Below are 12,701 nucleotides of genomic sequence, written 5' to 3' on the forward strand. Positions count from 1 at the left end.
GGTGATGCTAAGATATGGTTTAATTCTCTTGATCTTGGTTGTGTGCATAGTCCCCAGGATATGATTTATTACTTGTCTGCTAAATATTTCCCTACTCCTAAGAAACAAGCTGCTTTAAGGGATATATATATATATAATTTTGTGCAAATTGAAGAAGAGAGTCTCCCACAAGCTTGGCGGAGGCTTCTACAATTACTTAATGCTTTGCGTGATCATCCTCTTAAGAAAAATGAAATACTTGATATCTTTTATAATGGACTAACCGATGCCTCCAGAGATTACCTGGATAGTTGTGCTGGTTCTATTTTTAGGGAAAGAACACCGGATGAAGCTGAAATTTTATTGAACAATATGTTGACAAATGAAAATAATTGGACACCTCTGGAACCAATTCCCGAGCCTATTCCTAAACCAACTCCGAAGAAGAGGGGTATTCTATTTCTCAGTCCTGAAAATATGCAAGAGGCAAAGAACTCTGTGAAAGAAAAATGTATTAAAGCTGAAGATGTTAAGAATTTACCTCCTATTGAAGAAATACATGGTCTTGATAACCCGACACAGGTAGTAAAGGTAAATTCTCTCTATAGATATGATAAAGCTGAAATCCCATTTACTAAGTTTGCTAGCCCATGCTTAGATGAGTTTGATAAATTTATGGCTAAGCAAGAAGACTTTAATGCTTATTTTGGTAGACAATTGAAATACAATTCAAATATGCTTGAACACTTCGGTGATTATATGGCTAATGTCAAAGGTGAACTTAAACTTATTAGTGAACATGCTTCTATGGTTACCACTCAAGTAGAACAAGTACTTAAAGCTCAAAATGATTTGCTCAATGAATTGAATAATAAAAATAATGATAATGCTATTAGAGTGGCTACTAGAGCTGGTAGAATGACTCAGGAACCTTTGTATCCTGAAGGCCACCCTAAGAGAATTGAGCAAGATTCTCAGAGAAATAATATAGCTGTACCTAGTTATTCTAAAAGGAAGAAAAAGAAAAATGATAGGACTTTGCATGCTTCTAGTGATCCTATTGTTGAAACACCTGAGAATCCAAATGATATTTCTATTTCTGATGCTGAAACACAATCTGGTAATGAACCTAAAACTAGTAATAATGTTACTGATAATGTTCATGATGATGCTCAACCTAGTAATGATAATGATGTAGAAATTGAACCTGCTGTTGATCTTGATAACCCACAATCAAAGAATCAACGTTATGATAAGAAATACTTTGTTGCTAGGAAACATGGTAAAGAAAGAGAGCCTTGGGTTGAGACACCCATGCCTTTTCCTCCCAAACCATCCAAGAAAAAGGATGATGAGGATTTTGAGCGCTTTGCTAAAATGATTAGACCTATCTTTTTGCGTATGCGATTAACTGACATGCTCAAAGCAAATCCTTATGCTAAGTACATGAAAGATATCATTACAAATAAAAGAAAGATACCAAAAGCTAAAATTTCCACCATGCTTGCTAATTATACGTTTAAGGGTGGAATACCAAAGAAACTTGGAGATCCCGGTGTACCAACTATACCATGCTCCATTAAAAGAAATTATGTTAAAACTGCTTTATGTGATCTTGGAGCCGGTGTTAGTATTTTGCCTCTCTCTTTATATCATATACTTGATTTGAATAAGTTGACACCTACTAAAATATCTTTGCAAATGGCTGATAAATCAACTGCTATACATGTCGGTATTTGTGAGGATGTGCCTGCTGTAGTTGCAAACGTTACTATTTTAACGGACTTTGTTATTCTTGATATCCCCGAGAACGATAGTATGTCTATTATTCTTGGACGACCCTTTTTGAATACGGCAGGGGCTGTTATTGATTGCACTAAAGGCAATGCCACTTTTCATGTTAATGGTAATAAGCATACGGTACACTTTCCGAGGAAACAACCTCAAGTTCATAGTATCAACTCTATTGGAAAAATTCTGTCAATTATATTTGGAGGTTTTGAATTTCCTCTTCCTAATGTCAAGAAGAAATATGATATTCTTATTATTGGGGATGTGCATATCCCCGTTGAGGTAACATAGTGTTATTCGAAATTTCTCCGGTTCCATGTTATTCAGAATGAGTTCGTTAACAAGACTTGATCAACCTTGTTATAGGATTCATTTTGATGATCATGAGATGGATGAAACTAGAAGGCACAACCTTCTGTACCCCACTTCTACTTTCTTTTATTTATATTAAATAAAATAAAAATAAATATTTTTCTGTCTATTATCTGATTATCCGTGCAATATAAAAATACCTCGAAAATAAAAGTTCTCCAAATGCCTTGAAATTTAAATATGATTTTTTCTAGAATATTTGAGAATATTTGGCACTGAGAACACAACAGGGGGGTCAACCACCTGCCCACGAGGGTGGAGGGCGCGCCCTACCCCCTAGGCGCGCCCCCTGCCCCGTGGGCCCACGGTGGCCCTCCTCCACTTATTCCTGCACGCACACACTTCTTCTTCCTCCCACAAACACGAATATCCAGCTCAAGCACGAGTTCTAGCTCATCTTGCTGCCATTTTTGATCTCCTTGCTCAAAGCACCTCTCACAAAACTGCTTGGGGAGATTGTTCCTTGGTATGTGACTCCTCCATTGGTCCAATTAGTTTTTCTTCTAGTGCTTTATTCATTGCAAATTTTTGCTACTTAGGTGACCCTGTTCTTGAGTTTGCATGTCAAATTTATATGGTCAAAAGTAGTTTTGATGCATGATATAGGCCCTAGGCACTTGTAGGAGTAGTTGCTATCAATATTATTGAGTTTGGTTCACTTTTATTTTGAAGTTACTAAATATTTCAGAATTTTTCAGAAAATGATGAGGAGACTATTGACGGGCTCATCGAGCCAAAGCTTGAAGGAAAAGGCACTGAAGCCCAAGTATAATTTACCGCGCACCACGAAGGTTCGGGCGTGTGAATGGCCTTCCGATGATTTCTTGAGAGCAGCCGATATTTATGAAGATTTTCATGAAATGGCTAGGAATGTAGGCCTCACCGCTTTCCTCCACGACCAATGCGATCAGTATCTCTTACTCACAAATACCTTTGTGCAAAACTTTCATTTCCATTCTAGGAACTCGCCACCTACGGTGGAGTTTCATCTATATGATGAGCATAAGGAGATGTCACTTTATGATTTTTGTCGGATTTGTTTAGTCCCTTTTGAGGGCAAGACAGAAGAACCACATCGTGATGATGTGGAGGGGTTTATTGGTACTATCACTGTAGGGGAAACAAGGAAGGTTTCCGATGCACGAATCACTAGCATACATTTTCCTGTTTTACGTTATTTTGCATTATTTGCTAGTCGTTGCTTCATTGGTCGCGGAAACTGTGGAAACCTTAGTATCCCTGATATTATTATTCTGCTGCACGGTTTATACAATGATAACACTTTCAGTATGGGCGGCATTATTGCTAAACGGTTAAGTCTGAACCGTACCAAGGGGCCCATCTTTGGAGGCATCTATGCTTCACGCCTAGCTGCACATTTTAACATACCTATTAGGCATTTTGAGAAGGAAGAAAAGGAGCTACCTCGTGTTTATCTAGATTATAAAAGTATGGTGGCACATGATTTTATTGTTAAGAATAGGGAAGGAGAGCTTAAATACCAATTGTTCTTTAATAAACCTCATCCTGAGACTATTACCCTGCCTGCTCCTTCTTTGTTTGATTTATCTTCAAGCACGTACCTTGTTCCGTTGAAGGCTATTCACGGCTACCGGAACCCTGCACCAGCTGAGGAGCCAGAGCCGGAACCACAAGTTGATCCTTCACGACATTCCAACTAGCAGTGGGATCTGGAGATTATTGTCAGCCAGTGGCAATCGGAGTCTTCCTCTTCATCTCAGTACGACCCCAACTACTATTATGGATATCCGCTAGGCCAGCCGTGGCCATAGACTAACTTAGGCCGAAAGCCTAAGCTTGGGGGGTACGTATTTCTCACTGGCATTACATTTATGTTCACACACTCATTGTTAGATGTCGGTGCTCATACTTTTTCATTGTATCATCCATGCTAGTTTGTTTTCCTTTTTATGCTTTGTTCTTGTGTGTTTAATAAACCTTAAGAAAAACCAAAAAAAATTAGTTGTAGCTTTTAATCAGTTTAAAGTCCATGCTTGTAGTAGTAATTAAAAAAGAAAACCCAAAAAGATTTCCTGTTCTTCTTTTCCTTGTTGGGAGCTTTCCCGTGTAAATAGTTTTATTTCTTTTCTTTGGGGTCGATAGGAGAAGACCATAATTTTTTTAAAGAAGAAGACCATAATTAAATTGTTGAAATGGCTCTTATATGCATTATTGTTGATCTGACAAAAGAGCCCATATTGCCTTGTCTTCTCCTGTTTATTGAATGCTTGCAGATTCCAGCTTAGTCCAATGGACGTGCACTATTATTATTATTCACACTATTCGGTCGTGCAAGTGAAAGGCAATTATGACGATATATGATGGACTGACTGAGATGAGAAAAGCTGGTCTGAACTCGACCTCTTTTGTTTTCGTAAATATGATTAGTTCATCGTTCCTGATTCAGCCTATTATGAATAAACATGTTTGCAATGACAACTAGAGATCATAGTTTCTTGTGCCATGCTTGATTAGCTATGAGTTATAATGGTTTACCTTGCGTGCCAACATGCTATTGAGATAGTTATGATGTGGTATGATAGGGTGGTATCCTCCTCTTAATGATTTAAGTGACTTGACTTGGCACATCTTCACGCATGTAGTTGAAACAAAATCAACATAGCCTTCACGATATTTATGTTCATGGTGGATTATATCCTACTCTTGCTTGCATTTGGTGTTGATTAATTTTAATGCATGTTCATGACTGTTGTCACTCTCTAGCTGGTCGCTTCCCAGTCTTTTGCTAGCCTTCACATGTACTAAGCGGGAATACTGCTTGTGCATCCAATCCCTTAAACCCCAAAGTTATTCCACATGAGTCCACTATACCTACCTATATACTGTATCTACCTGCCGCTCCAAGTAAATTTGTATGTGCCAAACTCTAAACCTTCAAATAAATATCCTGTTTTGTATGCTCGAATAGCTCATGTATCAACTAGGGTTGTTTGTATCTTCCATGTTAGGCGGGTTATTCTCAAGAGGAGTGGACTCCGCTCCTCACTCACGAGATAAATGGCTGGTCACCGGGATGCCCAGTCCCATGCTTTATGCAAACTAAATCAAAATAATTGCAAACAAAACTCCCCCTGGGACTCTTGTTAGTTGGAGGCACTCGTTGTTTCGAGCAAGCCATGGATTGATGCTTGTTGGTGGAAGGGGGAGTATAAACTTTACCGTTCTGTTTGGGAACCGCCTATAATGTGTCTAGCATGGAAGGTATCGCCATCTCTTGGTTGTTATGTTGACAATGAAAGTATACCACTCAAAATATTATTCACCTTTGTTTCAAAACCGAGCTCCGACACCTCTACAAATCCCTGCTTCCCTCTGCGAAGAGCCTATCTATTTACTTTTATGCTGAGTCATCATCCTCTTATTAAAAGGCACCAGTTTTTTTTGAAAAGACAGTAGGAGAGGCTCCTACTGGTTGTATATATTCCTTCCTTTGTGGTTAGTTACATGTGTGTTATAGAGTAAAGTACATAGCAGAGGCCTGCCATCCCTTCACCCCTGATGGGGTGGAGTTTAAGATGGGTACCAAAACAAGGGTTTACTACAGAAAGGTCAGGGAGGGGGTTTAGGCTAGCGAGTTACAAAAACTAGTTACAAAAGTTTTTTGCGCCTTCTTCACCCTGTATTGGAGGAGGTCAAAATCACCCTTGAATCATGCCAACCAGGAGCCAGTGCCGGGGCTGACCCCTCTGAAGTGTTTATTGTTGCGTTCCTTCCACAAACTCCAAGCTGCTGTGAGGAAAATTTTCATGAAGAGATGTCTTCGGTCAGACTCACTAGTTTGTGTGATCAGATCAAGCCTGGAATCAAACCCCGACCATGCAATGCCGATCTTCTCCCAGCAAGCCTTACTGAACGGGCAGGTGAAGATCATGTGCTCCACTGTTTCTTCAATATGTTGACCACAGAGAATGCAATCAAAGACCTCACCAATATTGTAGTGGCGACGCTTCAGCATGTTCCTTGTATTCAGACGATCAAGAAGAAGCAGCCAACCAAAGACTTTAATTTTCATGGTACTTTTAGATTTCCACAGCAGCCTGAAACTTGGATGTCTCGGGGCCAGCCTAAAGCAGAATTTATAGTAATCAGCAGACTTAAACTCAGTTTGTCCCCAGGTATAGTGCCAAATGTCCGTGGTAGACGTGGAAGGGGCGCATGTGTGTGGTTAGGGTTTGCATATCACGGACTTCCGAAAGAGCTTCAGGAGAGAGCGGCAGGTGAAAGAGGTCATGCAGTGACGTGCTCTCCAAGAAGTCCTTAATGGACGCATCTTCATGTAAGGCGAAGGAAAAGGCACGAGGGTGCGATGTCTCAAGGGTGTCGTCAAGCCATAGATCTTTCCAAATGAGAGCAATTGTCCCGTCAACCACTTGGACACGTGAAACGCCGCGGTATTTAGGTGTAAGTTTAAGCACGTCTCGCCACCAGAACGAGCCCACCTCGTCCAACGCGTGCAGAACTTTACCTGCATAGTAAGTGTCCCAAAGCAGGTGCACCCACGGGACATCCTTCTTGTTATAGAACTTGTGAAGGAATTTCATGAGTAAAGCTTTATTTTGAAGTTTCAGGTTGATCACGCCAAGGCCTCCATATTTCATGGGCTTGCAGACCAAATTCCAAGCGGCTAGAGAGTTGCATTTATCTCCGTGTTTGGTCTTCTTATTCCAAAGGCAGCGGCGACGGATCTTGTCCAGCATCTCAACTATTTGGGGGTGTAACTTTAGGGTGCACATGGCATAAATAAGCAGGGACGTGATGGTTGCATTAAGCCATGAAAGCTTCCCCCCGTATGACATCATGGAAATCATGGCGGTAAGGCGTCGTTCGGCACTGCAAACGAGAGGCATGAGGTCCTGCACCGTAGGTTTGGAGGTAACCATTGGAAGACCAAGGTATGTAAACGGCATGGCGCCAACCGAGCAGCCAAAGATTGCAGCGAGCTCAGCAATTGAGGTATCATCAAGGTTTATAGGGATAAGAGTGGACTTGTTGAAGTTGATCTTAAGACCAATGGATATTGCATAGTCTAAGAGAATTTGCTTGATAATTTTAGCTTGACGTGGGCATGCGGGGAGGGCCAGGATGGTGTCGTCGGCATACTGGATGACAGGATATTCAGATTGACCAGGGCAAGGGAAAGGTAGCTCGATCCTCCCCTGCCTAAACGCATCGTTGATGGCCGCCTGAAGTAGATCAGCCGCAATGCCAAAGAGCAAGGGGGAAAGGGGGTCACCTTGGCATACCCCACTCTTACAATGAAATTGGCGGCCCGACACGCCATTTAGCAGAACAGATGATCTCCCAGAAGAAAAGATACAACGAATCCAGTTAAGCCATTTGTCAGAGAAACCCAGATGCTTCATAATGTTGATCATAGGATCATGACCAATAGTGTCAAAGGCTTTCGCGAAGTCCAGCTTGAGCAGAATGATTTTGCGTTTTGATGGATGACATTGATGGATATATTGGAAGGCCCAAGCCAGGCAATCTTGGATGGTCCGGCCCTTTAGGAAACCATATTGGTTGCGGTGGACTAGACTCAGGATGATCTTTTGCAGTCGATTAGCCAAGAGTTTGGTGATCAATTTAAGGCAACAGTTTAGCAATGTAATCGGTCTGTAGTCACTGACTGACAAAGGCGAGTGAATCTTTGGGATCAGAGTAATAAGACCGTCATTGATGCTAGTTAGATCAAGGTCACCTGCGTGGAATTGGGAGCATAGGTTATAAAAATAATTTTTGATCAGAGGCCAGCAAGCCTTGAGAAATGCTCCATTAAATACATCCGGGCCAGGTGCTCGGTCAGGAGGCACCTCTTTTACAGCTGCATCAATCTCTTCATGTGTGAATGGATCTGTTAAGTGGTCCAGATCATTGGAGCGCCGTAGTAACGAAGGTAAATCAAATTTTATCTCAGCAGGCGATGAGGAACCCAGGCGATTTTTGTAAGTCTGAAAGAGGAGAGCTTCCTTACTAGTGTGATCCTCCACTTGATTGCCCTCATTATCCAAGAAGCTAGCAATATTATTATTATGATAGCGTTCTGTGGCCACAGCCTGAAAAAACTTCGTGTTCTCATCACCGAACTTAATCCAACGGACTGTACATCTTTTCTTTTAGTAGAGCTTTTGATGCTGTAAGAGTCTCAGTATATGCTTTTTGAGGATGTTACGAAAATTGCTTTCAGGGATGGTAAGAGGTCGTTTGTTTTCTAGCTCATCAAGATGGGCCAGGGTTTGGTTACAGTTATCAATGGCGACCGTCAAACGAGAGATGGTTTTGCTCCAAATCTTGAGGGCATGTCCGAGTCTTTTGAATTTAGCACAAAGGACCGTGGCAGCATTAGACGAATTCACTGGTTTGTTCCAAGAGGCATGCACAACATCCATGAAACCAGGGTGTAGAAGCCAATAAGATTCGAACCTGAAAACCTTACTGCGTGGGATGCATGTTTCAATTGAGACAACACAGGGTATGTGGTCAGAGACAGGCTTACCCAACGGCTTGACCAATGTTTTGGGATACACTGTTGTCCAATGAAGGGATGTAAAAACCAATCTAACTGCTCAAGAAGAGGATCAAGTTGCATACTACTCCACGTATAAGCTCGGCCTTTAATAGGAAGCTCAATAAGGTTTTGTGCACGTATAATATCATTGAATGTGAACATGTCAGAAGAACTACCGCCAGGTTTATTGCGATTATCAGGCGCATGAATATAGTTGAAATCACCCAGTAAAGGCCAGTCCTGTGAGGCAGGGATGTCTAATTCATATAGCCAATTCATGTAAGTCGCCCGGTCGTCCCCAGTACAGGGCCCATAAATATTAGCTAGCATCCATGTTTGCCGAGACTGTGTACTGAAGAACTGGGTAACAAGCACAAAATGATCAGAAAATAAAACTGCGCCCGTAAACATTGAGCTCTTCCAGATCATAACAATACCTCCTGAGGCGCCACGAGAAGGCACAAAAGCAAAGCGACCAAATTGTCTGGGATAGCATGTTTTAATAAAAGCAAGATCAAACGAGGTCTTTTTGGTTTCTTGCAAACAAACGATCGCACAACCACTGGTGACAATAGCATTACGAAGCGCTAGTTGCTTAGGTTCAGAGTTCAGACCGCGAATATTCCAAGAAAGAACATTCCAGGAGCGCAAAAGAGACATTAAAAGCAGGTAGATTAAGCAGAGGTTCGATTACCACTGCTTCCAGCAGCGGCATCATCAGGGGCAGCTTCAGCGATTTCAACAAGCGACACAGTGGGAGGTGCGAACAGGAGGGCTTCTTCAGTTAATTCAGTAGCAGGGATAGCACACCTGTTAACGCCAACATCTTGCAGAGTAGCAATGGGAGTTGGGGGTGGGATATCATCGGAAGCCTGCATAGATGTGGTGGAGGAGGAGGAGTCCACCTGAGGTATGATTCTTGGCTTAACTTTGGAAGTGGCAGTGCGGGTATCAGTGGGCATCTTGACCTTGAAACAATTGTATTTGTTGGTCCTGGTGCTACGACGAACTTCAATAGTTGAAATTGGTGCCACAGCAGTTTTGGAGCGACGACCACGGGTCACCAAATGACCAGAAGGTATCTCCATGTTGACAGTTGCTAGGCCCATACCATCCTGCGGGAATTCTGTCATTTGTGAGGAAGAAGAGTTAGGGTCCAGAGGGCATGTGTCAGGGACTGTGACAGGCAGAAATTCAGAAGCATTAGAGTGAGGGTCTGCAGATGGCCGTGTCTCCTCTTCAGAAGCAGTCAACTGAAGGTGGGTAGATGGTGAAGCAGATAGCGTAGTAGGTGATCCAGTATCTGCAGGTTGGAGTTCCTGAATGACCACAGACGATGGAGGCAGCTGCTCGAAGTGAACTCAAGTGTGATCTGAAGAAACCAAAACAGAAACTTCAGCATTCACATTTCTCATGCCATAAGCATTGCGCCAGGGCCCCATGGATGCAATCATTGGACGGAGTGCATCAAAGATAAATGTGTTGAGCTGCTGTCTGGGAATTGGGTCTTCAATGAGCAGAGATAGGAGAGCAGAGCCTTGGGTCGAGAGACCAAACTGAATTCCATGATCATGCAGGACAACAGATACGACAAAGGAATCTGTTGGCAGTGGAGAGTCCATAGGCTGCAGAGATTGCTATGGGAGAATGATCAAATCAGTGGTAGCAGAGCTGCTGTCTTCATCCGTGGTGGAAAAGGAGTCATTCCAGGCTTCTGTTGGGCTGTCAGTAAGGTTATTTTCAGGGAGAATGCCATCTTGAAAGGTAAGGCCTTGAGCAGCCAGCCATGCCTGGTAGTTGACCAAATGTGGTGGGAGCGGTGGAAGGGGAGGTGCAGGCGGCTGCGGCTACGCTCCCCAGGCAGCGTTGGCACCATCAATGTTGTCGTTGTTGACAGCTCTTCAGGATTAGCAGGAGCAGCATTCTGCACAAGCCAGTTATGCACCTGTTGTTGATACAATTGCTACATAGTGAGTTCAGGGCCAAACTGAGGGTGAGGATTGCCATCGGGCGGCGGTGGTTCTTCACGAGCAGGCTGAACTTCAGGGAGTAAACCATTCCAGTCATTGCTGCGAAGGATGGTAACTTGCACAGTCCAGCAGTTTCTGGCTCCCCCAAGCTGCCAAACGACGAAGCTCTTCGGAATCAGGCGCAAGTGAAGAACACGGGCTTTGATCAGCATGTATCGATGGTCCTTCCTTGGATTGTACCAAGTCACCAAAGATCCAAATCCGCTGAGAGCCTTTGTGATATAATAGTCGGTCTGATAGTCATATGGGAATCCAAAGAAAATCAACCAAACCGCTGGGCCAAGAGTAGTGATGCGGCGATTCAGAGCTTCATCGTGTGGCACAAAGTTGATAAGAAGATCTTCATCTTCAAGCTCAATGGGCATGTTGACAGCAGTGTCACGCAAGAAAGAATCCGCAAAACCAAAAATCCCAATGCCAAGCGGATGATCACTAACTTCAGTAGGATAAAGCTGAGAGGCATGGAGCTGACCTACGTTTGCATTGCGAATAGTAGCACGGCGATGCAGAGGAACATATTCACTGGCCTCCGCAATGGCCAAGAGCTCATGGCTGAGCGGCGGAATTGGCCCGACCACCATCCTGCTGCGCACCACGCGATCCGCCGGTCCAGGCTCGACGGCGAACCCCAGAGGAAGAAACGGAACTAGATTCAGTGGGTAGTTCGCCATTGCCAAGGTCTGCGGGGGCGGCTGGGTTTGGCTAGTGGGCGAGACTGGTGACGGGACTGGGCAGGGGCGCGTCGGTTGAGAACTCGAGGAGGGAGACGGAGCGTGAGGGGTAGGGGTGGAAAGCAGCATAGATTTGGGAATCCATTTCCATCTTTGGGCGCGGATGCGTTTGTAACAAGATCGAGCCACGTGCCCATAAAACCCACAGGCAGTGCATCGGATGGTGCGTCTTCTATCTCGGGGAGGGCCGGCTAGAGGGTTGTTTGGAGCAGAAGATCCATTCCCGATGCCCAGATTTGTAGTTACCAAATTAAGCTCATCAATTAGATGAGACTTACCAATGCTGGGGCAGTGGCATGCCTTGTGGTCAGGTGCGGAGCATTGAATGCAAATCAATCTGGCTTGGCAGGCTATCTTGCAGTGGCCCCATTGCAGGCAACGAGAGCACAAAGAGGCCCAATTAGCCGATAAAGCGATAATATCCTGTAACGTATAATGGGCTTGGGCCAAATCTGCTTTGTGTTTAGCACTGAGTGTGGGTGGACACGTAGAATGATCCGGTGCATAGTTGAGAGAAGATTTCAAAAAACAACGAGGTAAGGGCGGATACGGAACATTAATGGGGAAGTTAAAGGCCCCGAGAATAATACCATTGGGTGATTGCGTAGCCTCCAATTCTGCCTCACACATGAAAAGCTCCATTAAAGCGAGGCGATCAATATTGTCTGAGGACTCAGCGATGATACCGCATTGCTGAATTGGCGGTTGGATCGAACCAAACTGAATTTGAATAATGTCATTGTTCTTCACCAACGAGGAGGTAGAAGCTTCCTGATCATTTGAGCTAGAAAAGCGCCATTGTTTCAAATTAACAAGATTAAACTTGCTGAGCTCTTTGGCCGACGAGTGATCATGATATTGCCCCTTCCGCAAGAAATCCAGAGAAGTAGAGATAGCCACAGGTTGACGATCCAAAACCTCGATCAACTCTTGATCAGCATGCCAATGTGAAGCGGAGAAACGCTTAGCAAAGCGGCCATTGAACAAATGGAAGTGGCATACAAAGTCAGGCCAAACGCGATCCTTTAATCCATAGATGAAGTGCCCTACCTTGTTGTTGGACACAGAAAAACGAAAAGATCGAGATGAAAGGGCCACAACCTTGAAACCAGAGCAAATTCCTCCGAGGCAACATTGTAATGCCAATCCAACCGAATCCTCCATGAGGGGGAAAGAAGCGGAAGAGAAAGGAACAACCAAAAAGAACTCCTTGGCGTCCCAGGAGGGAGAGAAGTGCACCGTAGAACC

The sequence above is a fragment of the Triticum dicoccoides genome, chromosome 2A (genome assembly GCF_002162155.2).
Source record: "Triticum dicoccoides isolate Atlit2015 ecotype Zavitan chromosome 2A, WEW_v2.0, whole genome shotgun sequence".
NCBI classification, from domain to species: Eukaryota; Viridiplantae; Streptophyta; class Magnoliopsida; order Poales; family Poaceae; genus Triticum; species Triticum dicoccoides.